Raw genomic sequence first — 26,117 nt, 5'->3', positions numbered from 1 at the left:
ACAGGTCATTGATTCTGAAGCACCCTTAATGGCTTCCACTTAATGGATTTACATCAGTAATACAAGTTTATATTTTATTTTCCTATCTTCAGACATAGAAATAATACATGCAAACACATAGGATGAACACACTCAGTAGATCATAAACTTTGTAATGATGCCTTACAAGAGACCTTTTGCATGAAGCATATTCTAGTTCTATTATATTCACACTCATAAGCATATTTCCATAAAATATTGTGGAGTGCAATGTCACAGGGGTTTCTTTAACTCTCTACTCCTGGGGAAATTTTTGTGTGTGTCTGTATTGTTACAGACATACTTGCTGACAGGTATTTTGAAATAAATTACTAAAATAATTGAAACTAGTGTGATTATGTAGTGTTATTTTGACAAATAAAATTTGCAGAATTTTAAAATATTGTGTGCAGAATTTTTTATTATTTGGCACAAAATGCCCCCAGAAGTAAATGACTGTATATTGCTCCGTGACACATCAGCCACAATGATAGTGGGAAATTGGGTAATTGAAGAGCGGGGAGTGGGTTGCGGGAGGAGGGTTCAGTTTGGGGAGTTGACTGAGGGACACTGCATGGAAGTGCACATGGTAATAATGGCACATCCACTGTTACTGCAAAACAGTAGTGCTGGTCAAACTTTTCATTCATAAGTTACAGATGCATTGTTGTCACCTAAAATCTCACAGTATTTCACTGCAGGAGAAAAGGGAACTGATTGATTTTGTTTTGGTCTCTGCTGGAAGGTGGTCAGGATGTCATAGCAGAATAGATACACTATGAGTTTATCTTCCTGGAATAAAATGGCAAGATAGCTAAAAGTAGGGACTTCATTCCATGTATGGGACTGACATGCGTGCACTGTGTGATCAGATGGGCATTTATGTACTCAATTGCCAATGTTATGCATGCAGACAGATGCTCTTGCAAATTTTGCTGCTACAATTTAGGGGGTTCCTTTGAAAATATGGCATTAAGTGGCTAAAGTGAATTCATACTCTTGTTGCCTACTTGAACAGTTTCATATCTTTAAGGTGCTTTTTTTCATTTTTATTGAGCTAATTAGAATTTCTTGTAACCTAGTGTCATCATTTAATTTATAGTATACTCATTCCCTTTAAAGAATTATGCAATAGAAGCATATCCTAATCAACTGGCTATAGTCCTATTGTGCTGAGTATTAATAGTAAGAATGACTAGTAGATCATGTGAAAAGGAACCAGACTTTAAATACCTGACTAGACCAAGAGCTGTTCTGGTAATCACAAATGGCATTTGGAGACATTGTTGATTTTTCAGATTGTGACATATGACTCTTTCATAATTTATTATACATAGAAGAAGACATCCTAACATTGTTGTAAGGTTAGCTCTTATGTTTTCAATAGACATTTAAAATATCATTTGTTTGGGGGAGTGGGTCTCAAAGTCCAGTTCCATGATAAAGGATTTGTAGTACTACAAGTTACACAAGTTGCCTTGTTTTATTTAAAATCAGGCTCCAAGCTATTTATCTAGTTATTTGTAAATCAGTTTTTCTTACAAGTCTATTCAAAATGTTGTACTGACCTATTTTTTAAACTTTTGAACGGGGATCTCTAATTCATGACAGATTTAAAAACAAATAATAAATATGATATACATTATCATTTAGCATTACGTTAGGTGCAGATGAACAAATTGTTATAAGAGAAGGCTGGTTACCATATAATTAGGTGGCATAATACTTTCCATTATAACAACCCTCTTACAGTTGCTCTTGATTTCCTAAACCGCTCTCCTCTTGGGCTAAATTTTTCCATTTTTTTTTTCAGTTTTCATTTTTGCCCTAAAATGATTTTTTCTGGAAAGTCCGAGCAAACATTTTTAAAAGCAATCTTATTGCTGGAGCGGAAGACTGAATCTGGTATTTAAATAGTCTTCACCAAGGAGCAGTGCATGGTCTTAGTCCATAAGAAATTGGTTTTGATTTGACTGATTTGTGAGCATTTGAAAACTAGGCTCTGAGCATGTGCAGTAGGATAGAGGAGGCATGTTTTTGGTTTTTGCTAAGCTCATTAAGTGTGCACCTAAGAAAGGATGTGCTGTATATGCATGCACATCTAAATGAACTTTTCAGGGAACAGGATAGCCATCTAGGGTCAGGCTGAGGCAAGGATTCCTATGGACTTTATAAGGATGTGGATATAGGTTTCCTCAGCACAGTATAGAAGAACTGCTATAGTAATGCCCAGACAGGCTGTCATGTGCAGGACAGTTCATTATAAAGTGAAACAGAGTAACAGTGAATTATGATTTATATACACAGTAATATATTAATGAAACACCACTAATAATGAAGTAGTCATTGAAAGAGTTAGTACTGTAATTTAATTGAAAACTTCTGCAAATGGAAACATAGCTTCACTATAACCTGTGTTATATTTTTGTAATATGATGTGTATGTACACTGTATTGCGTACTTTTTCATATAGTAACTCTCCCAATCTCTGTCAGGCATACAAAAAGTAGTACATGGTACTAAAATATTCCATCTATGTATATTTAAAGCAGTAGAAAAATTGTATGATATTGTATTGTATTGTTTGAAAATGCATTACAGCTCAAGTCATTTAGCAGGGGAAAATAATCCAACTATTGGAGAGCCAAATTGTCTCAGCTCAGGATTCAGTTAAACCTGGGATTTATAAGGTGCTCTCTCATACAAAGACTATTCTGAGTAGCTTATACTAGCAGAGCTAGTCAGATCATAGCACAGACGAAAGAGATTATTCCAGCGTGTGTATCAAAACTAAACTGGCCACCTTCTGACTTGACTTTTGAAATCTGACATGGTAATCAATAGTTGCTGCTATTAATGACTTACAAGGCCATTATCTTCCTGAGACTCTAGATATTAACAAAAGTAAAGTTTACTCAAAGAAAAGCTATTAAGATGAAGCAATAGCCTTAAATCCAGTATCATGTTTCCCTCAATTTTTCCTAATGGTGAAAAGAAATAATTAGGCCTGTGCCTCTATGAGAAATTAAAGATATAATTAAGGAGAATGTCCCTAAGCACACCCTATGGCAAGGATGATTTTAACGTGGACTTAATCTTTTTCAGAGTTACAGTTGCCACACTTATTAAGCATGCTCGCTTTTGCTATTTAAACTGGAAAAATGCCAGACCGTGCACTAGATGTGAGTATTATCTATTCTTTTTTAATCCAAATATATTTTGGCTTTAAACCATCCTATGGCAATGAGTTCCACAGGTTGACTGTGCATTGTATAAAGAAGTAGTTCCTTTATGTTTGTTTTAAAACTGCTGCCTAGGTGACTACTTGTTCCTGTGTTAAGTGAAGGGACAAGTAACACTTCCCTATTCACTTATTCCATACAATTCATGATTTTATAGATTTCTGTCATATTGCCCCTTCGTCATCCCTTTTCTAAACTGAACAGTCCCAGTGTTTTTAATCTCTCCTCAGATGGAAGCTGTTCTATATCCGTAATCATTTTTGTTCCCTTCTCTATATCCTTTCCAATTTAATATATCTTTTTTGAGAATGGCTGACCAGAACTGCATGCAGTATTCAAGGTGTGGGTGTTCCAGGGATTTATATAGTAGAATTATGGTATTTTCTGGTTTGTTTTTTTAAATCTATCCCTTCCCTAATGCTTTCTAACATTCTGTTAGGTTATTTTGTTTGTTTTTTTGAGTGTTGCTGCACACTGAGCAGGTGTTTTCAGAGACCTATCTACAATGACTCCAAGGTCTTTCTTGAGTGGTAACAGCTAATTTAGACGGGAATTATGTTTTCCAATGTGGATTACTTTGCACTGATCAACACTTAATTTCATCTGCCATTTTGTTGCACAGTTACCCAGTTTGTGAGATCCCTTTGTAACTTTTAGCAGTCAGCTTTGGACTTAATGATCTTGGATAATTTTGTATTATCTGAAATGTCACCAACACACTGTTCACTCCCCTTTCCAAATCATTTATGATTATGTTGAACAGCACTGGTCCAAGTACAAATCCTTAGAGGACCCTGCTATTTACCCATCTCCACTGTGAAAACTGACCATTTATTCCTATCCTTTGTTTCCTATCTTTTAACCAGTTACTAATCCATGAGAGGACCTTTCCTCTTACCCAATCACTGCTTACTTTGCAAAGAGCCTTTGGTGAGGGACCTTGTTGAAGGCTTTCTGAAAGTCCAAGTACACTGTATCCATTGGATCATCCTTGTTCACATTCTTGTTGATCCCCTCAAAGAACTCTGATAGATTGGCGAGGCATGCTTTCCCTTTACAAAAGTCATATTGACTCTTCCCCAGCATATCATGTTTATCTATGTGTCAAATATCAAAGGGAATATGATAAAATGCTGATTATAGAAAACAGAAATCTGATAAAAAGCACTTCACCTCTAAAGTGCAAATGTGTGCCTCTTCCTTGTCCTTTCCAATTCACCTTCCTAATTATTTTTTGTTTGTTACAGAATAGGTAGGTTGGGTTCTCTAGAAAGTATGTGTCTGACTATTATTCAATAAAGAGGAAAATTGATTAATATAGAGCTGTATATAATTTTTTGACATTCTTTAGAAAACCTGGGCCCTGATCCAGCAAAGCACTAAAGTATGTGCTAAATTTTAAGTATGTAATTAATAGTCAATAAGACTACCCGCATGATTATAGTTAAGCATGTGCTTAGGTATTTTACTGAATTGAGGCCTTACTGATGATCAGATGAAAACATAGTACTGAGTACGTTGTCCTGGCTAGCATATTCTCACACCACTACTAAGGGGACATCTACACTGCAGCTGGGAGGTGTGAGTCCCAGTGCAGATAGACAGACTTGTGCTAGCTCTGCTCGAGTTAACATCCAAAAAATAACAGTGTGGATGTTGCTGCATGAGCAGTGACTCAGGCTGGCCACCAGAGTCCAAATCTCCCTGATCCCCTGGGTCTAAGCTTGGACGGATAGCCTAAACTGTCCCAGTTTTGTAACCACCATGCCTCTAACTAGCGTGAGTCTGTCCACCCACACTATCATACCTCCAGCTGCAGCGTAGACATATGCTAAGGGCTTCCATTTCTCTCACAGCAGTTCAATTCAGGAGTTACTCTATTGAACCCAGTGCAATTATGCTAATGTAAGTGAACTCAGAAACAGCCCCAAACCCTGGGGAAATTGTGGGATAGCTAAAGCTGAAAGAGCCTTGTTATGTGACAAAAAATCTGGTTCATCTGTGGTTTCCCTCCTAGTTATTCTCTATCCCAGTTATCAGAATCTATTAAATAATCCACTTCAGTGATCTTTAAGAATAAAATTCACTAAGCCATTTTAAGAAATTAGTCATAACTTTTCTAGATTTCCCAGAGGAGTATTTCATTTAGTAGCTCACTTAGATTTCTTATGTTTCTTTTTCTAGCTAGGGCATGCAACTCATTCCATATTTAAAGACCACTCGTATTGTATCTCCAAGCCTGGCAATTTCAAAAATGAAAAGAATGTTAAAAGCTATTTTCTTTGTAACATTTGGCATGAGGTAGAGGCATACCGGGGCTGTAAAGAAGCAAAAGATAATTTCAGGGAAAGCAGTACAGTCTAGTTATTTAAGGCATTGGACTGGAAGTAGGAAATCTGGGTCCTGTTCCTGACTCTGCCACTGACGGGGCTATGTGGCCTTGGGCAAATGACTTCATGTCTGTGTGCCTCCGTCTCCCCTCCTATCTTTTGTCTCTCTTGTCAACTTGTATTATAAACTCTTTGAGGCAGGATTGTTTTTTACCATGTGTTTGTATAGTGCCTGGCACCAGGGAGTTCTGATGTGTTGAGGCCTCTAGGGATGGCAATAATATAATTAATTATAATAATTTTGATCCAGTGTGTTGGTCCATGTTTGAACGCTTGTGATAAAGTTCTTCCCCTGTTGAGATAATTTTGTATTATCTGAAATGTTGCCATCACACAGTTCACTCCCCCTTCCAGATCATTTATGATTATTTTGAACGCACTGGTCCCAAAGAGGTTGGGGCTGACATGGGAATTGTGAATGAGTCATGCATCACTTGCCATATCTGCAAGGAAAAGAAATTCAACTTTTTAAAATATAAATTTGAAATTTTTGACTCAATAAAAACCATGGGAAACAAACAATCAAAAAATACGTGAAAGGCAGTATTGGGAACAAGATTTTGGTTACGAAGCTGATATCTCAGGCATGGCCAATCTTCAGAGTTTGGATCATGCAGCCTACTTCTCAAGCTGTAACTGATGCATAGAAACTCAGCTTTCTTGGATATGCAGGATGTTTATGACACATAGTAACGTATTTATACGGTATATGATCAGATTATCTGGGAACAAGATGTTGTTTCATAACTTTTGTTGGAAATAATGAAATATGTAACCATCACAGTGATGCACTCAGGAAGGAGGGGTGAGGGAGCCCATGCTTCTCCCACTTGGAACATAACTTAGAATCCAGAAAGCTGAAGCTCATAGGAGCCAGTGTTTGCAGCATTTCCTACAAGCCTAAGATACAATGGGCTGGATTCTCCACACTCTTGAACCTTGTGCAGTCATATACACCTGTGGAAAGTGGGAGCAAAGGCGAGATAAAATGCTACCAATCAGAATGGTAGCGCTCACTTAAATGTAGACGCAAGGTGCCAGGAAATGAATATCAGGCCCAAGGTGTACAGGAAATGTGATGGTGCTACTGCACTCATTTTCTAGACATTATATTTTTGTAGGCTTACCCCAGCTCTCTGATTGTGTGGGAAGAGAGTACATGGAGCTCCTTCTGTACCCTATGCAGCAGCACACAATTATATTCCCTCTGCTCCCGAGAGTGCAGGGACTGTTCCCCCTATGTGCCCCGTGGGGCTCAAGACATTCCAAAAGGAGTAAGAAGGTGGTCTCCCTTTCCCTGCCATAAACCAGCAGAGCTAGCTGGGCACATAGAGGGAAATGTTCTGCACCCCCTAGAGAGGAGCAACAGGGAATGCTACCCTTGGGTGTCCTCGTGCTCTAGAAGGAATTCTGCTGTGCTTAAGTTCAGAGGCATAATTGAGACATAAAAAAAAGAACTGCTGGAGAGGCAGTAACAGTTTGTATAGTTTCAGGGTTTGTTGCCACTGTTTCTAAATCTCATTGTATATCTAAGTCATCCCCAATGCCCCAGCTGAGTAGGGCTCTAGTTGGTTAAGAGACCCCTAAAAATATCAGTATCACAGTTACCAGGGTAAGTGTTCCTCTGACCTCTCCTGGTTTCTTCCAGTGAATCCCAGCTAAGACATGTAGCAGTCACTTCACTCAGGATGTAATCATGTGATTCTCCCACTCTCAGAGCAGGCCCTGGCTACAGTCCCCTGTATATGAATTGTGACTACCTCGGCAGCAGGGTTGCCAGCTTTCTAATCGCACAAAACTGAACACCCTAGCCCTGCCCCTTCCCCAAGGCCATGTCCCCTGCCCACCCCACCCCTTCTCTGAAGCTCCTCCCCTACTCACTACATTCCCCCTCCCTCGGTGGCTTGCTGTCCCACACCCTCACTCACTTTCACTGGGCTGGGGGAGGGGGTTGGGGTGTAGAGGGGCTGAGGGCTCTAACTGGGGGGTGCTGGCTCCAGGGTGGGGCCAGAAATTAGGGGTTCAGGGTGTGGAAGGGGGCTCCAGGCTGGGGCAGAGGGTTGGGGTGCGGGAGGGGGTGAGGGTTCCAGCTTGGGGTGTGGGTTATGGGGTGGGGCCGGGATGAGGGTTTTGGGGTGCAGGAAAAGGCTCCAGGCTGTGGGGTGAGGCCAAGGGATTTGGAGTGTGGGAGGGGACTGTGGGTTGAGGCAGGGGGTGGGGTGCAGGGGAGGTGAGGGCTGTGGCTGGGGATGAGGGGTTTGGGTGGTAGGAGGGGGCTCTGGGTTTGAGGGGAGCTCAGAGCAGGGGGTTGGAGTTTGGGGTTGGGGCGTGGGCTTACCTCAGCCAGCTCCCGGTCAGCAGGGCTAAGGCAGGCTCCCTGCCTGTCCTGTTTCCATGCTGTGCCCTGGAAGCGGTCAGCAGGTCCGGCTCCTAGGTGGTGGGGCCAGGAGGCTCTGTGCGCTGTTCTCACCCATGGTTCCTGGCCAATGGGAGTGTGGAGCCAGTGCTTGGGGCGGGGGCAGTGCGCGGAGCCCTCTGTTACTTCCCACCTATTAGCAGGACCTGCTGGCCGCTCCCGGGGCACAGTGCGGAGACAGGACAGGTAGGGACTAGCCTCCCTTATCCCCGCAGTACCATTGACTGGACTTTTAATGGCCAGGTCAGATGTAGTGCCTACTATCATGAGTAACAGAATTGGCCTCAGTGGGATTACACACAATAGTAAATACAGTAGTAGGATCAGACTCTACATCTGTATCTACAGACTTCTTTTAAAGGACATTTTTGACCTGATGTTAGTAAGTGCCTAGAGGTCTGTTTAACAACAGATTTTTGATACAAATGGACCATAATTGTTCTTGAGGCTCCTCTCGTGGCATTCTTGTAAAATATATTTACTTCTTGTCTATACCTCTGGGTTAGATAAATAAATACAAATAAACAGAAAGAGGCTGCTAGGAAAAAAGTTAAGTCCACATTTTAACAATCATACTAAGAAAAGAAAACAGAACATAAAACCTTGCACACCTTATCTAAAAGCCTATCTAAATATTTTGTTGCAAAAAATTACTATGCAAAGTAAGTAAAGAGTCATTTATTTTTGTACCTGTTCCTGACTCATTTAGTAGGATAACAACTAACCCACAATCCTCAAAAGCAGTGAGCTGTATTTTGTTTTTGCGAGCCCTCTTACATGCTGAGTAACAAGATTGCATAAAGTCATAATTATATTATCACACAATTAACAACTCCAAATTATGCTGCAGTAGTAACAAATTTGCCTGTGAAAATATTTGCAATATTTGAATGTCAGATTCAAAAACTTACACTATTTCAGTGAAACTAAACAGCATGTGTCTTTAAGAACCAGGAGAAAAACAGAACAATTGGCAAGAATAAAAGTCAAAAGGTAGATCCTTAGATGCGCATGAGTTCCACTCAGTGTATAAGAGGGTTCATAGGTGATTTTCTGCTATCTTTCTGCCTTGGGAGTTTGGGGGGCTAGTTGGCCCTACAGTGCAAGTTACAACAATCTCAGGGTTAATTTAGCTTAGCATAACTGGAACAGGAAACCCTCACACCATCTCCAGATCATTGGAATGCAGCATGTTCTGGCTGCTCCACATTTCACCTCTGCACACCCACTTGGCTGACCGCCCGGAATTAGGTGGCATAGAGCAAACAATATACGTTTTACACCATCTGGATATTTCCCAACATAAGAGGAATCCCCAGTTGTCCTACAAGGGAAGCTCTTTAGTCCCTTTATGTTACTGTAGCACTGCAAAAGGAATTGGCCCAAAATACCTTGTGCTATAGCACTATTCATCCTCAAGGTCTTATGTCCATACGTGTATTACATTTAAGTCCGCTTTTCTGTAATTCCCTTAACTCTTTTGATAAAGGCATTAATACTAGCAATGAATGCTGCTGTGTATTCTATGGAAATAATTATATAATATTGTAAAAATTTGCTATTTAAACAAAAAAAACAACCCCATAATATTTGATACAGTATAGAAGTTAGTTTATTATTCAGGATACAAAGAGTGCTCTGTTATAGATACAGTATAGTCTTTGGTTAGAGAGGATGATTTGCCAAGAAACGATATGAAGGAAAGGACATGTGTAATGTTGAAGAGCTAAGTAGGAGTTTTGTAAAATGCATAACTTTGTTTGCTCTACATCTTTTAGCACAATTGTGAACCATTCTTTTTCACTTTCTATGTAAATAACCATGAGGGGAGATGTATTTATTTACAATTTAATATTAATAGGTTTAATAGCTTTTAGAGCCAAATTCTGGCTGTTCCGTGATCCACAGGTAGAGGTGGATTCTGGGCAGAAATGTTTTGCCCTTATTCCAGTTCCTCCAAAAATCTGTAGAGAGGTGCTGTCTACAAGAGTCACGGTGTGACATTCCAGCAGGGGAATAAGGGTCAAGTTCTGCTCATGAGTATGTGTAGACTTTCTTTCATCCAGCCATTGGCTCTATTCACCCATATACTCACAGATACTTTGTGTTCCTAGCAAAATAATATTTGTTGGAGACAAAATCTATGGACCCTATTGCTAATCAGAATGGAGGTCTGTTTTAATAGTCAGTTATGTGATGGGCAAGAATTTTGGCTCCATGATTTTAATGACAATTAAGATTTCGCCAAACCTTCTTATTTACCAAAGTAAACCATATTAGAACATAATTCAGGGCAATTATAACCAGTTTGATATACTGTATCAATACTGAGCCAATTTAGAAAAAGATCATTTGCTCTGTTCCAAAATCTAGACGGCCAGCTGAAACCAGCAGGAAATAACTGAACATTTTCAACAGGAATTTCCAGTAGGGTTTATGAATGTCATATGAGGTAGGTAGATTTGGTTAATACATTTTTAGAACCCCATTAGAGACAAAGTTATCCCACTAGAAATTTGAAAGAAATAAAAACTTGATTAGTGAATTGATTCTTTAATTGTTTATCTGTCACTTACTTCATTGTTGCAGACTTTTCGGATTAAGGCCAAGCTGTAAATGGAATTGGCGTTGATAAGTCTCATTATCATCAATGGAATTATCCTCAGTCTGGGAGTTATTGGTGTGACACTAATATAAACAGTGCAACACATCACAAAACTCCTTTTGGGCCTAATTCTGCTCTCACTGAAGTCCATGGCAACACTTCCATTGACTTGCGTGGCATCAGGACCATCCCCTAAATGAACAATACATACCTATTTACAAATAATTGATGAGAATTCATGAAGGATTTGGCATGAAGGTCTTTGGGCAACCACCCATTTACTGAGCGAAACAAGCAACGCAATAGAAACCCTGATATTTATTCCATAAATTTTCACAATGGAACAATGGTTGTTTACATGAGTGGCTCCTTAACGATAGTTGTATGTTAGCAGAAGAGAATCCCAACCTTCATGTCTATTGTTTGAAGAAAGATGAATGTTTCTGGGAAGGTTTTGTTCTCAGTTTCCCATTTTTCTTGATTGTCTTTGTAGTCTCTCAAATACTGCACCTTAATGTTGCATTATTCTGTTTTTAAATAGAACAGAAGTTAAGTTTTTCTTTTTCTTTCTTTTTTAAAAACAGTCTGTAGTGTCTATTAAATTTGCCATTGTCTTGATTTTCAAGGGATATTTTTAGACATCTCTTTGTTGCCATTAGTAGAGTTTCAGGCACTCTTAGTCGTCATGTTTGTGCCTTTTCAGTGACCTAAAGTATAAATTCAAGATGTTTTATGTATCTTTGGAGCTCATGACAAGACAGAAATAGAAATGCCTGTAAATTATTTCATAGATTTCTGATGCACATATTTTTTCCATTGTGATATTCACAGCATTGTTCATTGGTTGCTTTTTAAAATTTGCCTACTTAGTGATCAAGGACCAAATTTTGGAGAATGATGTGCATCAGCACATAACAAGAAATCCATGCCCAGTTGCAAGAGTATGGGATGGAAATGTGCTGTGCCTATTCTGGCCCATTGTACTGGGTTTCACTTGGGGCAGAACATGGTACAACACTCCTTCCACCCCCAAGGTCCTGGAAGTGGGGGAAGGCAGGAGGACCTAGGCCCTCCCTCTCCACCAGGTCCTGGTCCAGGGCCCAAGATGGAGAAGTGTAAAGAGTCTCAGTCACCTCTTCCAGGTGTACCTGACCAGCCTCCCCTTGGTCGCTTCCAACCTCCACGCTCTCTCTTTGGTTTGGGGCATGGTCATCACCCCCTACTACCCGCCCCTGGGAGTTCCCAGTCTATCAGCCTCAGCAGGTCAGTCAGTGAAATAAGCATTCTCCAGCTCTCTTCCTCGTGTCCAGTTATTCTCCCTTGGGAGCAAGTGGGGGGAGGGAAAAGGGTCAGGTTCCTATCCTCCTTCTTGGGTCTTATGCATGGGCCAGACCGTCTCATGTGGTTTGTTTTGTCTCCAGAAGCTACAAATTGGTCTCTTTCAAACAGTCTATCCTTCACTTTACCTCTCTGCTTGACTCTGAGTCTCCTTATGAGCAGATCCTGTTTGGAGCATGCTCCATAGCTGCTAATGGGCATGGCCCGTTTGGCCTAGTACTGCTCCTTCCCTTCCTTAGTATCCATGTGGGGTCTGTAAACTCCCTCACATCTTTATAACATGTTGTTCTCTTAGCAACTCCATATGCCTTCTCGACAGGAGCTGTAGACAGATAATCAGAAGTGTTGTCTGCTCCTTTAAGACACATTGCCGTGACAATTATTGCTGGCTTTAGTAGGAACAGATTGCAGGAGGGAGCCTGTCTTGGTCAGTACACAGACACACTTAACTCTGGTTTTCCAATGTATGTGTGCTCTCATTTATGACTGGATTCTACTTCCGTTGAAGTCAGTGACAAAACCTCTATTGACATAAATGGGAGTAGGTAGCCTCCTTGTTGGGGGACATTTTTATGTCTGCCCTCAGGCACTACCGCACATAATTTAGCCCCATAATATGTATGTCAATGCAGTCACTTCTCCATTATACCAGTTAAAATGCCAATTCTCTCTCTCTAGCATGTCTCTGATTTCTTAGCATTGGGTTGCATCCTTCATAGTCAAGTTAGGAAGGGAGTTAAAAAAATGCTTGCCATGAGTCTCTCAGCAGAAGAATTACCCTCCACTTTTCCCTATATTAGTGACATTTGGAGCCTTCTTTGGCTTAATTTCTTTAATTTGTCAGTTTGGGATCTGAATTATCATGTCATGTTCTCACATTTTCAAAATGTAAACCTGTCTCATTCTTGAAAAAGAATAACTTCATTATATTTCCATTACTCAATCTAGGGAGATTGTACAAAGTTGAGATATTGTTCTGTTGAATATTGTTCCAACAAATTTAACAACAGTTAAAAATAAAAAAGAACAAAACATAACTGGCATGTCCCAGATATAATCAATATTACCAAGCCTATTTGGCATTATCCGTTTGTTGTTTAAATATCACCAGCAAAGCACATTGTAAGAAGAACAATAAATCTATCAGCTTTTGGTTTCACGCCATCTGAAAGTATGGATTTGGTGTAAAAATTAATGAAAAATATGCATTTCAGAGTCCCCTCCATATTGCAATCCATTCCCCCCCCCCCCCCTTTGGCACTGAAAAATGTGAGTGACTTTTCAAATGAAGATTTAAAAATCTGTTTCTGGATTGTTCATTACTACATTGTGTTGGACTGAAAGTTTACTGTAGCAATCAGAGAAGTCTTTTAGGATGATACAGAGTTTCAAATAGGGGGAGAAGGATATCTAGCTTTGATCTATTTCCATTTGCTTTCTTCTTAAAACTTACTGCCATTAAATAACAGGATGGCTGATTTTAAAAAATGAATATAAAAAGAACAGTATTGATATGTTCTACAAAACGAATATGCTCAAGAAATGATACATGTAAATACTTTCTACTTCCAATTGTTGATCAAGATTTAAGATACTTTCTTGGTGCTGTAGTTATCTGCTATTTATTCTGCTCACGCCAAAAAAGCTGTGTAAGCTTTTTACTAGAGGGTATGTTTTAATATTTGTGTTATCCATGCATAATGCAAGTTGACAGGATCTATAGTTTAGGGGGGCAAGTCATATGAAATCTGCATTCAAGGGTTATTTTTGGCAGGCAGAGGACAGGTTGAAAGTACTTTGGTAGATAAATAAAGTTTTATTGCTTTCAAATTTAGCTTGTTGTCATAGCTTGGATGCAATCAGCTGATGTACTCTTATCTGGTCAACTGTCTATAGCATGTGATAAAGCTGGTCTCTGCAACAGTATGACATTATAGAAATGATACCTGGCATCACAGCAGTAACTCCCCAAATGCCTCTTTGTATATATTTGACTGGAGAAATTCTGTATGGGGAGGTGGCTGGTGACAACATTGAACTTGTCAGCCATATCAAGAGTGGCCTTTAAACTGAGTTTGGGGACTGCACTTAAACACGATTAGGCTAGAACATGTTTTTAAAATAAGATTCAGATATAGTTTAGTTTTATTTCCACTGGCTGGCAAAACTGTTAGAAACTGGTTTAGTGGGCACAGTTTAAATACTGTTCCTTAGCATGACTTGAACCATAGTTCCTGTAGCATCCCAATGAAGTGGGAACAGATCAGGGAAAGCCTGGTTGAAAGGTCTGTACATTGTGTTGCAGATTGTAAATGCTGGAAAGTCCAGTACTGTAGTACCTTTTGCTGTTATGTTCTGTCTAAAGCAGGGGTTTGTACACAGAAGATGCCACCAGCACAAATCAGCCTGGATATTCCTGAGCTGAGCTGTGTGTTCACCTTCCCAGAGCAACAGACTATCTGCCCTGAACTGGTGTGGGAGCTCTCTTAATGCTGCTTCTGAACCTCTGGCCTAGCCCATTCCCCAGATCTACACACCGTCCTGCTGGTGGAGAAGAGGCCAAGGGGTTGCAGTGGAATACTGATCTTAAAGTTGTTTGGAAATAGATGAGAAGTCAAATCAAAGAAGACGAGACCATTATACAAAAGGAAGATGGGAAAGTATGAATAGGAAAGGAAGAGAGAGGGGAGGACAGCCAGGGATTTGGTTGGATCAAGGGGGAAAATATAGAGATGACAGGAGATCAAGATGACAGACAAGGGAGGAGGGGGAAGAGGAGAGAAACTATAGGCAGAAAAGGAAAGAAGGAAAACAAGAACTGAAAAGGCAGAAAAAGGAAGAGGCATTAAGGAAGAATAATGAACAGCGGAGAAAGGGATTCAGGAACATTTGAGATCTTAAGAAGTGCTAGGATAGAAAAGTGCCTAGTGATCTAATCCAAGAGAGGAAAGAAGTAAAAATTAAAAGACAAAGGGCCAGAAGAGAAGGGAATTGTGTTATTTCTATTGCTTATGGAAAAGAGATAATAGATTGCATAGACTAAACAAAACTCTTCTGGGAGAGTCTTTGGAACCATGCCTCCACCCTTCTCTCAAGCCATATCATAAACCCTTAGAAGTTAGGACCACCAGAAAGTTCTGCTTCTTCCCTTAACATCTCTTCTCTCTTTCTTTCTCTCTCCCTATTCCATTTTGGCTCAGATGTAGTGTGAGTGCTAGAGTTCCCTGCCAAAGCATTGCTTCTGAACTCAAATGAGTGCTGATTAAGCATTTGCACCACCTCATGCCATCACGTAATCTGCATGTGATGCATGTCAGAGAAAAAAATCACGTTAGCAATCTTATGTATCTTGGGCAGATGGGATTTTGGGGGACAATAAATATACATTTTTCTGGCAGGTTGAATTTTTTAAATGGCAGCTGTTCAGAAAGTTTGGAAGTTAAAAGAAGTCCTGGATAGTAGACAGAGCCAGCTGTGTGATCACACAGCTCTGCAGTTTATCACGTCTGTGCAATTTATGACACAGACACCACCACCTCTGATGCAGTGTATCTTATATGTATATGAAACTTGGAACTAAGGAGATGTATGAGGAATATAAATGAAATCACATGATTTATTCTGCTACATTTCTTCTACTTATTTTTTTTTCTTCTGAATTATGTCTCACTTAGGGGCAAATCCTTTTTCTAGAGCACAGCCTGAGAAACAAGGGCTACTAGGATGATCCGAGGAATGGAAAACTTGTCTTATGAAAGGAGACTCAGGGAGCTTGGCTTGTTTAGCCTAACTAAAAGAAGGTTGAGGGGAGATATGATTGCTCTCTATAAATATATCAGAGGGATAAATACCAGAGAGGGAGAGGAATTATTTAAACTCAGTACCAATGTGGACACAAGAACAAATGGATATAAACTGGCCACTAGGAAATTTAGATTAGAAATTAGACGAAGGTTTCTAACCATCAGAGGAGTGAAGTTTTGGAATAGCCTTCCGAGGGAAGTAGTGGGGGCAAAAGATCTATCTTGCTTTAAGATTAAACTCGATAAGTTTATGGAGGAGATGGTATGATGGGATAACATGGTTTTGGTAATTAAATATTCATGGTAAATAGGCCCAATGGCCTGTGATGGGTTTTTAGATGGGGTAAGATCCAAGTTACCCGGGAAAGAATTTTCTGTAGTATCTGGCTGATGAATCTTGCCCATATGCTCAGGGTTTAGCTGATCACCATATTTGGGGTCAGGAAGGAATTTTCCTCCAGGGCAGATTGGAAGGCCCTGGAGGTTTTTTGTCTTCCTCTGTAGCATGGGGCACGGGTCACTTGCTGGAGGATTCTCTGCTCCTTGAGGTCTTCAAACTACAATTTGAGGACTTCAATAGCACAGATATAGGTGTGAGGTCTTTTTTAGGAGTGGTGGGTGAAATTCTGTGGCCTGCATTGTGCAGGAGGTCAGACTAGATGATCATAATGGTCCCTTCTGACCTAAATATCTATGAATATCTATGAAAAAACATGGGGACTGTGCTGGGGTGATCTGCAGTGGCTGTAGGGAGAGAACAGATTCCTCCTGGCCTAGTTTGTTACTGTGTCTATTGTGCCAGTCGGCCTTCCAGGGTGTTATGACCAGTGGTTCTTTGTAGTCAAAAATCCATTAGCCCAACTTCATATTGCCCGCACCAATCTTAATTCTTTGTTAGGGCAACGAGTCTCTGCGTCACTCAGCTCCTCAAATTCTATCCCCTCCACAAGGTACCCATGCTTCCCAAATTCTGGCCCCGGATACTCCATATAGCAGAAGATCAGTTCTGCTTATTCAAGCGTCTCAGTGAATTTCCATCTTAGATTGTAAGCATTTCAGGGGAACTAGTCTTCTTATAAGTTCATAAAGACTTATGTGCGCTTATGATACTGCAGAAATAATAACAATGCAATAGAGTGAATTGGCATTTACTAAGTCTTTATCTGTTCCTCAAGCATCCCCATTGTCACATCCAACTTCAGCTCATTCACAAAGCCACAATCCTTTCTGAGATCCAGCCCCTTCTGAAAACCTACTTTTGCCCTGACACCTACAAGAAACCAGTTGACTGATAATACTAAATTTCATGGGTAAATGCGAAGAGTTTTTGCACCCTAAAACCATGCTCACATTACGCTGTATTACCAAGTCATGGCTAATTATCACCCTGACCACTTTACGTAGGTATTCTTTCACTTTCCACAACCTTCTCTCTCTCTTTAGGTTATGAGCTTTGTGGTGCAAGGACTGTTCCTTCATTTCTGTTGGAAAGTGCCTAATATAATATGAGAATTGCCAGAAATTAATAATAATTAAAATTCCTTGCTGTAAAAAAGCAACATCCACTGTTCAAGCTGATAGCTCTGGAACATTTTCCAAGAATTCCAGCATATTAAGTTCTGATGTGACATTTGACTTACAGCATCTTAATTTATTTTTTTTCTGCATTAGTGCACTATAATGACTGTGAGTTCTAGTTTAGTAAACATGTACCCACACAAATTCCTCATGACATAGTATGTGGGGAGTTCACATAATCAAAAAGGAATGTTAACCTCCTTGTTTTTCTGATAAATGTTCATGTTTCTTTACATCATAACTAAGACTTAAACCAAAGCCAAGGCTTTTAAAAAATAGGTGCCTAAAGTTAGGCTATTAGATCCATTTTTAGGCATCTGCATCAATGGCCTGATTTTCAGATGTGCTAAGTACCCAGCTGACTCGTGGACAAGCAGATGAAAAACAGGAAGAACTTGTGTAATTTTCAACATTTTGAAACTGCTACATCAGTGGGATTTGCTGGATGCTCCAGTGGCATAAAATAGTCTTGAAGTTGGTTTAACCAGCTATGTGGGGATTCCTCAAGTGACACTGTGGCACAGAACCAGCATAGGAACACCCCCCTCAGAGACCCAGCTGGAAATAGTCACTTGGGGACCCTTCTTGCCAGGTTTAATTAAAGTAGGTCTGAAGCATTTCGAAGGCCATGTCTAAATTAAGAGTGTATAGGAATAGTGGTATACTATGCCGGCAAAGCTCTCCTAGTGTGGACACAGCTATACAAGCAGTTCTTTTTACCAGGATAATAAAACCACCAGTCATGAGCGAAAAAATCTATACTGGGAAGAGCACAGCTTTGCTGGTCTAATTGTATGTGCATTAGGGACTTCTACCAGTACAGTTATGCTGCTCAAGAATCACACCTCTTCACACCACTGACCAACATAGCTATGATGGCAGAAGCCTTTAGGGTCCAAACTTCAGGGGAGCACAAAGATAGTTTAAATCTTACCCGCTCACCAATCTGTGCTCAGATCAGCACGCTGGGGTTGCTGAAGATCTAGTCTATATAACTAGGACTGAAAAGATTATATCTACAGAACCCCATTAACATAAGAGCCATACAGCTTGTTCCCTGTGTACAGAACAAGCAATCTATTCCTTCTATTAGTCAGTGGTGTTTTTGTATCAGTTCAAAATGGCTGATACTTGGATTCTAGCCTCATAAAAAACAATGAGTTTTGATATGATGTTGAAACAAAGATATTCCATCCATTTAATGGTGCCCTTGAACAGTGCCTGATCTCGTCAGGGATTACTTTCCAATCTAAAACTGCTCTCCTTGTTTGCAGAATTGAAATCTTGGCCAAACCTGCATTGTTTGGCACCCATATGCTAGCACATTTCCAAAACAAGTTAAAATCTTCTGATGTCTGACTGTTATTCTTGCACCAAGGCACACTGGACATGTGTCAAGCTTGTTAGAGGGATCATATTGTCAATTTGGACTTGAATGATAGTTTGATTGTAGTTTTGCAGTTTTAATGGTGTCAGATACTCTTACAATTAGGTTTCAGGTGTCCTAGTCCTTCCTTATGTTTCATATACTTCAGATCAGTGCTTCTGACGTCTTTCATAAATCTTTCAAGTCTTTCTGAGATTAAGTTACAATATCATTGCCATTTTGATGGATTCAGAATAACATAAGAAGCTGTGACTGGAATGTGATGAGCATACTACAGAGTCTGTCGTCTTGTCTCCCAAAAAGAGTATCACCTGCACACTGCATACCATTGGTTGTGGCAGGAGCTTCTAGGGGAGGTGCAAAAAGAGCAGTTTTCCTCAGGATCCCTGTTTGAAAGTACACCTAAAATGAGAGGCACTGTGGCCTGGCATGCCAGGTCACAATGCCACTTACTGCAATTTGGCTCCACAGTCCTTCTGTCATGATGGAGAGGTGGCTAGGACAAACCTGTGTGTGAAATGTTAAAGTGAGAGTGGCTCAGTTGTGTGTACCATGTGAAAAATTTCTGGAGATGCCTCTGGCCAAAAATACTAACACCTAAAACTTTAATGTCTGAATTTCATTGCAGAAGGCCTAAAGAAGAAATGAAAAAATAAAGCTCTGTATCAGGATCAAATGATATATGCAAAAGAAGGCATAAAATAGTAAAAAACAAAAAAGTTAATTTCCCACGTGTGCTATAAATGAGTGTTCAGTCAACAGCCTTGGGGGGTTGTTTCCTTTGGGTGTCTCCATTTTATTTTTGTTACATTTTGGATCATCTTCATATTAAATTAAAAAGTTCTAACATTTCCATATGTTAGTTGGTGTTTCAATATTTGTTCCACCTTGTATCTGTGTGTAGGTGTATATATGTTATGCTCATATAAACTCAATAGAAAAGCACACTAAATATTTGTTGTGCCTGTACAAGTACAACTAAAAGATTGTCTATTGTACCCTGCATTCTATATAGCAGCCTGTCAGGTGTTGTGACATATCAGTTTCTTATAAATGACTCGTGATTCTGGTATTACAGCAGGAGTCATATGGAAAACATAATGACCATCTGTAGAGTGGGAATCTGGAAGAATTGTAATACTATATATTGCGTCTCTTTATTCTACAAGGCAATGAAACCAGATTACAGAACACTATTTTTGAGTCATTTATTTTAAATGATTTGTCTAAAGAGGTGGACAATAAAATAGTTCAAGCACGTGATGCGAAAAGAATCTCCTGTAGCATATTCAAAAACATCTTTGTAAGGCATGATCCATATTACATATTATCTATTTTGCAAAGTTGAAAATGCAAAATTATTATTATTACAAAAATTGTGCAGTCAAGAACAGAGTAGATGTTACTGTACTCTGGGAAAAAGAAAGAAAATTTGCCCAAGAAAACTCTGGATCTTAACAAGAAACATAAATGTAAAATATCTGAACAGCACAGCGTTCGCAGTTATGGAGCTCTTTGGCAACATATAAATTCCAAGGCCAGAAGGGATTATTGTGATCATCTGACCTTCTGTATAACACAGTCCACCGAATTTCCTAGAGTATATCTTTAAAAACAAAAAAAAAAAATCTTGATTTCAAAATAGCTAACGATGGAAAATCCAACACAACCCTGGGTAAATTGGAACAATGTTTAACTACCCTCGCTGTTAAAAATGTATGTCTTATTATCAGTCTGGATTTTTCTAATTTCAATTTCAACCCATATGATCATTGTCAAGGTTCCTCCCCCACTCTGAACTCTAGGGTACAGATGTGGGGACCTGCATGAAAAACCTCCTAAGCTTATCTTTACCAGCTTAGGTCAAAACTTCCCCAAGGTACAAAATATTCCACCCGTTGTCCTTGGACTGGCCGCTACCACCACCAAACTAATACTGGTTACTGGGGAAGAGCGGTTTGGACGCGTCCTTCCCCCCAAAATACTTTCCAAAACCTTGCACCCCACTTCCTGGACAAGGTTTGGTAAAAAGCCTCACCAATTTGCTTAGGTGACTACAGACCCAGACCCTTGGATCTTAAGAACAATGAACAATCCTCCCAACACTTGCACCCCCCCTTTCCTGGGAAATGTTGGATAAAAAGCCTCACCAATTTGCATAGGTGACCACAGACCCAAACCCTTGGATCTGAGAACAATGAAAAAGCATTCAGTTTTCTTACAAGAAGACTTTTAATAAAAATAGAAGTAAATAGAAATAAAGAAATCCCCCCTGTAAAATCAGGATGGTAGATATCTTACAGGGTAATTAGATTCAAAAACATAGAGAACCCCTCTAGGCAAAACCTTAAGTTACAAAAAAGATACACAGACAGAAATAGTTATTCTATTCAGCACAATTCTTTTCTCAGCCATTTAAAGAAATCATAATCTAACACATGCCTAGCTAGATTACTTACTAAAAGTTCTAAGACTCCATTCCTGGTCTATCCCCGGCAGAAACCAGTAAAAGACAGACACACAGACCCTTTGTTTCTCTCCCTCCTCCCAGCTTTTGAAAGTATCTTGTCTCCTCATTGGTCATTTTGGTCAGGTGCCAGCGAGGTTACCTTTAGCTTCTTAACCCTTTACAGGTGAGAGGAGCTTTCCCCTGGCCAGGAGGGATTTCAAAGGGGTTTACCCTTCCCTTTATATTTATGACAATCATGTTATACTTTTGTCTGCCCATTATCAAATATTTGTTCCCCACATAGGTACCTATAAACGGTGATCAAGTCTTCTCTTTGTTAAGCTAAGTAAATTGAGCTCCTTGAGACTCTACTATAAGACAAGTTTTCTAACCCTTTAATCATTCTCATGGTTCTTCTCTGAACCCTCTCCAATTTATCAACATCCTTCTTGGATTGTGGAAACTAGAACTGAACACAGTATTCCAGTAGCGGTCACATCAGTGCCAAATACAAGGTAAAATAACCTCTCCACTTCTTTCAGGTTTCAGAGTAGCAGCCATGTTAGTCTGTATCTGCAAAAAGAACAGCACCTTGTGGCACCTTAGAGACTAACAAATTTATTAGAGGCTAAGCTTTCGTGGGCCCACTTCATCGGATGCATAGAATGGAACATATAGTAAGAAGATATATACGTATATATACATACAGATAAGTTGGAAGTTGCCATACAAACTGTGGGGGAGGCTAATTAGTTAAGATGAGCTATAATCAGCAGGAGAAAAAACTTTTGTAGTGATTATCAAGATGGCCCATTTCAACAGTTGACAAGAAGGTGTGAGGCTACTTAACTTAGGGAAATAGATTCAATATGTGTAATGACCCAGCCACTCCCAGTCTCTATTCAAATCCAAGTTAATGGTATCTAGTTTGCATATTAATTCAAGCTCAGCAGTTTCTCGCTGGAGAGAGGTTGAAGTGTTCTCCTGCTGGTTTTTAAATGTTATAGTTCCTGATGTCAGATTTGTGTCCATTTATTCTTTTGCGTAGAGACTGTCCGGTTTGGCTAATGTACATGACAGAGGGGCATTGCTGGCACATGTGCAACTCCCATTGTAGGAGGGGCACTGAGGACAGGGTGGGACATGTTTGTAGCATTCTACTAATTTACAGTGGGGGCAGGAGCCAAGAGGGCCCTGCAGTGCCCTGCTACACAGAGAATCTGCCCCAGAGAAACCAGAAACAGAGAAGTTTAATTTTAGTTATGATGGGTCACCCAGAGTGGTAGAAGTGGGATTAGAACTCTGAAACTGTTTGAGCTTTGTCCCATGCTCAGCTCTCTAAACCTTGCTGCTTCTCCTATCACAAGTGGTGTGTGTGCTTATTATTACATTGTTGTTTTATTTCTTTGGATTTATACAAATGCTAAAAAAGGCTGCCGGTCCATGTGCTCTAGGAACCCTTGATGTTACTCCTACAGATTAGACATTACACTAGAACAGACATTGCCAAACTGTGGGCCATAGAGAACTGATTGTGACTTTTGTCTTTGTTTCCAAACACTAACTGCTAAACATTCCTTAAATACTTTCCTGATAATATTTCCCTTTGAGGTAATTGCTGTAGTTACCACAGAGATGGCATGCACTATCATGAAAAGGAGAAGAGGTGTCCACACATGACACTCTGTTAAAATGAAGTCCAGTTTGAGGACCAGACTCTGCTAGCCTTCCTCACCTGGCAGAGGATCTGATTCTGGGACTCAGATTGTTCATCATGAGTAGAGGTGGCAGAATCCAGTACTGAGGACCTGTGTTCTAGAACCCCCTTGTTTATTTTAATATAGTGCTCTTCCTGAAATGTGCTTTGTTTTGTGCTGGGATTATTGTCAAAAAATGTGTTTTAGCTACATTTTATTAATACACCCAGAAGTAACTGAATCATTAGATAACATTATTTTTGTTAAAAGAAAAGGAGTACTTGTGGCACCTTAGAGACTAACAAATTTATTTGAGCATAAGCATATTTTCCACTGCATGCATCCACTGAAGTGAGCTATAGCTCACGAAAGCTTATGCTCAAATAAATTTGTTAGTCTCTAAGGTGCCACAAGTACTCCTTTTCTTTTTGCAAATACAGACTAACAGGGCTGCTACTCTGAAACCTGTCATTATTTTTGTTGTTGTTCAGAGTTGCTACCACATGATTTACAGAGAGGCAGAATAAAGAGAGAAAAACTCCAACAAAGTAGATGCAGGAAATCTCATAGAGAGCAAAAGGGAAAATGATGCAGAGAGAATAACTGAAATTGAAATGCAGTACAGATTCAAGTAAACTTCCTGGCATTCTACTTCCAATGAGGAGACAATGAACATGGGTTATGGGGAGGAAGGGAAATGTGTTTGAACAGTCATGGGCTAAGGTGAACAGGAAAGTTTGTAGGTATGATTCTGAAGTGAGGAAATGACTCAATAATTCTAAGGCAGGGAGGAAGTGATTTCTAGATAGATGGAGCAGCATACATGAAAGAGCTGAAGATTAGAAGGGACAGAGAGGAGAATGAGAATGAGCAAGCAGGGGGTAGCTGAATTTAAAATCAGAGCAAATCAAGGTAATTTTGTGGGGTTTGGAAAATTAGAAGGCATTTTACATTGCACTTGGAGACAGAGAGGAAAACATTGAATGTGATGTAGGATGGGAGAAATAATAATAATACTTAGTCATTTCTCATCCCACGACCTCAAAGTGCTTTACAAAGGTGGGTAGGTATTATTAATAATTCCTTTTTACAGATGAGTAAACTGAGGCTCAGTTAAGTGATTGCCTAACGTTACAAAAGAAGTCAATAGCCAAGCAAAGAATATAACCCTGGTCTCCTGACTCCCAGTTGTGTGCTTTAACCACTATAATATTATCCCTATTGACAGCACTCTAATTTTAAAGATACAGTGAAAATTATTTCAGGTATGGTAGCAATTAATCTCATAGCTCTGACATTTCTCTGTAGGTAAAGTATTGGCAGATGTGGCAAAACGTATGGCTACTGAAAAGCTAAACCAATATATTACCCTCCCCCATGCTGCATAAACTCAAAGCATTTCAAAATAATTTCTAAATGTTGAAACCTGTTAATTGAGACAACTTGTGATCTCCCTTTGCATTTTGTCTTCATTTCACAGCACACTGTAAGTGGCATGTCAATAAAAATAGTTCCAGTCTTGTCAGGAACAGAAAGCAAAGAAAGAAGTAGCAGCAGTTGGCTCCCAGCAAGTTTCTTTTGGAGACAGAACTCTGAACTGCCGCTGCTGCTTTAGGGCTCCTCAGCTAAATCAGTGTTTTCCCTGTGTCCTCTCAATGGTGGAGCTGTACTTGTAAGGGCACCACCATTTTAACAGTATGCAACAAACAGTGAAATGCACTGTTAAGAATTATGTTCTTATTGCACCATTGAATTGACTGGTAATAGCAAGTGACATTCCATATCTTGAAAATAAGATGAAGCACTTTCAAGTACTACATTGTGGACAACAAGAAAGTTCCATAAAATAATACTTTGGGGGAAAACATCTCTCTCTGGCTGTTAAATTCCAGATTTGATTTTTTTTTTTTAAAGAGACAAATCTCTGGGGGTGCAGCACATGGATACCTGATACCTGGATAAAAAGCTATTTGTTGTGGCAGTATTAACTACTGGAATTCTGGAGCAAGGTTGGAATGCGAATTTGCATTTCAATGCTCTTTCTCCACCCCGCTATTTCATAGCATTGTGTGGACCTGAGTTTTAGGATGAAACTGAAAGGTGATTTCAGATATACTTGAGTTCTTTTTCTGTAGCTATCAAAACAATTGTCTTCTCAGATTGCTTGATCATGAGGGCTGCAGTACTTTCTCTGTTTTGCTCAGAGCTGTAAACAACCTTCAATAATATGAATAGTCAGAAAATATGTCAGGCTTGTGCAGCTATCCTTAAGGGAAAATTACTCACTAGAGCCATTTATACCAGCTTATATTTTCAAACAAAAAGCTATTGCTGCATCATTAAGATCTTAAATCTACAAAAGCAAGAAAATTGAGAGTACTTGTGCCTGGCTACTGCTTGGTCCTTGGTGATAACATACAGCGATAACATAGTGACATATTATGTGTATTGCAAAACCCAAGCACAGTTAGAACAAAAGATTAAGTCTTAACTGTACATTTCCTGATTTCTCTCCGTTGATTCCAGACTCCAACAGACTAAGTTTTCTAATATGTAAATGTATGGGAGAGTGTAGGGCTATAATGCCTTTGAAGTTGTTACAGTTTCTCTTGGAGAAAGGAATATAGAAAAATGTCTGAAAATTTATTTGAGCATAAGCTTTTGTGAGCTACAGCCCACTTCATCGGATGCATACAGTGGAAAATACAGTGGGGAGATTTATATACACAGAGAACATGAAACAATGGGTGTTACCATACACACTGTAACAAGAGCGATCAGGTAAGGTGAGCTCTTACCAGCAGGAGAGCAGTGGGGGATGGGACATTTTGTAGTAATAATCAAGGTGGGCCATTTCCAGCAGTTGACAAGAATGTGTGAGGAACAGTAGCGCGGGGATGGGGGGGGGGAATAAACATGGGGACATAGTGTTACTTTGTATAATGACACATCCACTCCCAGTCTTTATTCAAGCCTAAGTTAATAGGTATTAAAAGAAAAACAAAGCTGTAAACATGTGTTACTTGAGGTATAGCTGATTTTTCACTATTATTATTTATTATTAATATTACTTTTTTCTGCCCTGTTTAAGAAAATGTTCAGAGTACATACTGTACTGACCTTGGTCTTGAAAGGTATGGTCTAGTAGGTTCAGCCCAAGACCAAACAGCAGGATGACAGAATCGGATGCACAG

General features: G+C 39.6%; 1 protein-coding gene across 7 annotated transcripts in view; it reads left to right on the top strand.

The window, feature by feature from the left end:
• TJP1 (tight junction protein 1) overlaps positions 1–26,117 on the top strand; it is a 308,695-nt gene that overhangs the window by 102,731 nt on the left and 179,847 nt on the right. The gene's annotated exons all lie outside the window — the stretch shown is intronic.

This window comes from Lepidochelys kempii, chromosome 10 (genome assembly GCF_965140265.1).
Source record: "Lepidochelys kempii isolate rLepKem1 chromosome 10, rLepKem1.hap2, whole genome shotgun sequence".
In the NCBI taxonomy this organism is placed as follows: Eukaryota; Metazoa; Chordata; order Testudines; family Cheloniidae; genus Lepidochelys; species Lepidochelys kempii.
The sequence above is the reverse complement of the archived record's forward strand: the minus strand, read 5'-3'. Positions and strand labels throughout refer to the sequence as shown.